The sequence below is a fragment of the Zea mays genome, chromosome 3, assembly GCF_902167145.1.
Source record: "Zea mays cultivar B73 chromosome 3, Zm-B73-REFERENCE-NAM-5.0, whole genome shotgun sequence".
NCBI lineage: Eukaryota > Viridiplantae > Streptophyta > Magnoliopsida > Poales > Poaceae > Zea > Zea mays.
Window position 1 is genome coordinate 172,330,181 of NC_050098.1, and position 4,707 is coordinate 172,334,887.

The window sequence follows — 4,707 nt, forward strand, 5'->3', positions numbered from 1 at the left end:
ACTAGAATGGATTAAAGCTAAACAAATAGGTTATGATGTCTCCAAAAAGACCGGAGCCTTGACATCCCGTCTTGTATGAGAAGTCATAATTATGCGCGTGTACCTTGCATCATGGCTTTGAACCAGGAAGCAATAACAAAATATTCACAAGTCTCGAGCAATATATAACCTAAGAGTTTATTGTGAAATATCTGTGCAGGTTTTGATAGCTCTAATTCGTACAGTCTCATTAGATTGTACAGTATAAATACATCAGCTGTACCACACTGATACACTACAGCTAAGCCTTGCTCAACCTGGCCAGAAGACAGATTGCTTACATCTTACTAAAGGCATCGACCTAGGTGCCTATGATCAAACTGGAACTTCAACTAATCCTAATGGCCTATTTGGAAGGCAGGAAAAATGTTTGTCCCTGTGTATTTTGTGTGAAATACAGCCTATACGAAATTCATGCGTTAAAAATGGGCCTAAACATTTTCTACAAAACTTAGCAATTACTCGGGTCAGTCTAGCAACTGCAGACTTCGACATCATGAGCATCGTGGGAAGCCGCAGAGCATCAGTAGGCCTTGAAGGGCGACGAGCTCCGCATCCAGCCAGTATAAAACAAGATATTACTAAAAGGAGCTACTTATACGAGGGAGGCAGAGCCTTCTTCGCCGCTATAAAACAAGATACTACTAAAAGAATCCAACACCACTGGCCCTGCACAGTTGAGCTCACAATTTGCATTTCCTAAATCCAAAAAAAGAATGTTCATTGATCCAACTGTATCTCTTTTACAGTATCTATCCAGATGTATCTGGTTAGACTGCTAAATTTTCCAGTCCTAATTGTATGTAAACTCTGCAAAGGAATTATTTTCATCCCAAAATGAATCTTCTCCCAACCCAAAAAGAAAACTTAACAGTTGACTTCTTTGATGTTGTCCCTTGAGTATATATTCTACCTCTGGAACTTTCTAGCACATAAGGTGCTCAAAAGCAGCCTCATGTGAAGAAACTGAAGCATGCAGCTTCAGTGCCATGCAAGAACATACAGAGATTTGCAGACTTTCTAATGCAACATACACTCTCTAACATACGGGTGTGAGATATTCACATACCGCTCCCATATATACTTGTAACGGCGAATAGCCAACTTCAGCCAGGGTTTCATGTTTCCATTATAGTGCACAACAGCAGCACTCTCAATCATACGATCATCTATGTCTACATCATACCCGAGACCCAAGACATGCCATCTGCAGTCTAGGGGCTCCATCAGGCCATAAAATGTCAAAAGACCTGCAGGAAGAGTTCCTGTTCTCCAGAGCAATAGGTCAGAATTTTGCTCTTGCCAATAATGATACAATGATGTGGCGTTTGCCTTCCTCCAAGCTATCAAGTCAAAGATGTTCATTCCAAAAGCCCATCCACAAGTATGTGGATCAATCTTGGAGCTGATAGTAGGATGCGAAAAATTTAGATACTTGTGATACCGATGAAACGACTCTAAACAAGTTTCCACTGCTCCAATGACATTACCATGCAGCTCTATGGAGAACAGCTGAGTCAAATCCTTTTGCACCACAACATCGTCATCAAGAAACACCACCTTCTCCAAGTTGGGAAGTATGAGGAATGTAGAACCGTAAATGGTTCAATAGAGAAACAAACTTTGGATTATGGAATTTTATTTCTCTTTCAGGATTCTTGGAACCAGCTGAGTAATAGTAACCCTAAGTTTCAACCTCAGATAGTTGCCTAACAAGAGGAGATGAAGAAGCATTCAACCACGAGAACTCATCTATGCATCGGACTTCAACAGTACAACCTTTGAAGTCATTTATGAGGAATAATGTTGACATTGCGCCAAAATGGATTCTGTCGGTGACCACATGAAACACAAGCTGTTGAGGGTGATTTGCATTGGAGACTGTAGAATTGACAACAACTGAAGTGGCCAGCACATTATCAGAGAATATACAGAAATGATACAGATTATTATTATCCACCAATCGTGTGGAATTCCGGTTCTCCTCTGAGCGACTCCTATGCTTAGGGTTCCGAAGCCACTCCTCGGTCAGTTTCACAGTTAGACAGTGCAGATTCTTCGGGAAGGATTCTGCTGCTAACTGGCCAAACTCAGCACTCTGAACAATTGCTGCCTTTGCACGCTCCTCTAGTGCCAGGGCATGGTTCTTCAATGTCACTATTGTTGTGCTGAGATCATAGTGAGAGTCCTGAGCCTTGTATATTAACAATGCTAGCCGGCTTATTATAGGATGGGCTTCATCTTTAGTGATTGCTCTCCCACTAACTACCCCTTCAGAGAGCAATCTTTGACAATTCCTTATCTGCGAACTAAGCTCCCATGCAAGCTGAAGATTATCATGTTCTTTTGCAAGGATGACATACGCCTTTGCTAAAGTCATCTGATCCGCTAATTGGCGAGCAAATGATGTGCTGCTTAAAAGCTCTTATGAGAAATTCACTTTCTCACGAGGGACTTCCTCGATCTCTGAACCATTATCCTGAAATAAATCAAAAGAAAAACATGAGAATATGCACAGGGGCAATTTGTTCATAAATGGAACAGTTACTTTTGCTTACAGCAGAAGCAACCAATCAAGTTTGTACAAAAGGAAATGAAGGAAGAAACCTCAATCTTTGAACTACAGTCCATGAGATGTGAAAGTGTTAACATTTTTAATTTGAGTAGTCCATTCTCATAGCATCAGTACTATTGAGGTTTTTATTTTAAAATGATATTTCCTCCAACATCACTTTCCAGTGAAGAAAAGTCATGTGAAGCTGCCATTTCTGAAGTAGAATTTAAATTCATCCAAAATTAACCAGATAGGTAACAGGTTTGCAAACCTTTGACAACAACTAAGTGCTTGGTGCTATCTTTTATTGAAAGAAAGCCTATACCATAATCTCAAATCAACAATGGTCTCATATACCTTGGCAGTATCCTATTCTATTCATGATTCATCTGATCTCTCTTTGGCATCTTCAACTCTCAATTGTGCAGTTTCAAAAGGCTCATCAAATAGGTATCACAGGTAGGATTTATTGCTATAATAAGAAATTCAGTGAAGTGATTCAAATCCATGCCATTAAAATATTACAAATTAAGAGAGAGAGAGGCTTAAGTGTTACTGAAAGTTGCTTGACGCCAAAAGAAACATAAAAAAGAAATAATGAATGATGGCTGCCAAATGCCATACTTTTGGGAGTGTTCAGATACAACAAGAAGGCCCTAAATAATCACTTGAACTTATCAAAGTACGACATCACAATTTACACATACTACTGAACATTGACATATAATACAGATTAGGTCTTCTTTGTTACATGTCCACCCCAGATGAGAAGAAAGCATACAAACGATTGTTTGTTCAATAGGGCCTGCCCAGCCTTTGGGACTGTTCTACTGGCCATAGCTAATGATTTGCCTCCCAATCCCAGCTTCCAAGCAGGACCAAAAGTGCAGGAACACAGGAAATGGGCGGCAGCAGCACGGACCTGGAGGCGCGAGCACAACCAACAACACCTATTCTAGGCCTGAGTAGTACCTGTTGGACTGAGTCTGTGGTTTCACCAGTCGCCAGTTGCCTGCTACCTCGAGTAAGCTAGAAAGATCCCTTTGTGCTCACTACAACCAAGCACCGTTCAGCTTAGCACAAAATAAGAACAGAAGCATAGAAAGGAAATAATTATAAAATCATTTGACTCACGAAGCTAGAAGGTGCGATGAGCCCTATCCCTCCATGCCTGTAAGTCACTGTACAGTACAATAGTATGGTACTTCGTTTCCAATAAAAAGATGGAAACCCATAGGAGTCTTTTAAGCACAGTACTACAGTAGGATAAGCTGAAGCTTCTAAAACACCAATGCATCTTTGAAAGTACAGAAATCTGAACTGCCTTCATATTTGCAACATATAACTAAAATATATGTTGGCAAATGTTCCTAACGATACTACGAACCTAAAAGGCAATAAAATTAATTAGGATAATAAGTTGAGTATCATTACAAATAAAATCATATCTATCTGATGTGCCTAATAATTTCTTGTATTTTTTCTGGAATGTTGTCTTTGAATTCATTGTCCTTGTACTTCAATAATTCTACTAAGAATTTGGTCCTCAGGTCATTCCCATTCTGCACATTCATTATTACATATCATTGAACTCGATTAATAATCAATTATAGAAGAACAATATTGACAAAGTATTAGAACAAATAAGGTACTCACAGTGCAAATGCAGGGTAACCGTATACCATTCCAATCGTGCATAAAGTTGATAACAAGAAAGCCAGATAAATCCCTACAAATTAAAATAATATGTTGTTACATATATGTAGACAAAATTAATAAGTTGTTCGGGTTAAAAAAAATTACCAGTTTAATGTTCTTGGAACCCATGTTGGTACTATACGACGCCACATATAAATATTGTCTTTCCATGTAGGATTAGCCAATTCCATGACAGCATTCATATTATTGGCAATATAATGTATATTATGGATATAATGCATGCTAGGATGATCACCCTTAAACCATGATGGTATAGGCATGGAGTCCATTATATAGATGCTTCTAGTGTCCATGTTAAGTACATATAAGGTGAAGTGACCCAAGAAAGAAAAGGGCAATAGAATCTGCAAGTTAAAAAATAGTTTTAGTAAGAGAAAAAACAAGATTACAAAAAT

General features: G+C 38.8%; 1 pseudogene; it reads right to left on the reverse strand.

The window, feature by feature from the left end:
* Positions 1–977: 977 nt before the first annotated feature.
* LOC103650889 (probable galacturonosyltransferase 11) lies at positions 978–4,420 on the reverse strand (annotated as a pseudogene).
* Positions 4,421–4,707: the final 287 nt, after the last annotated feature.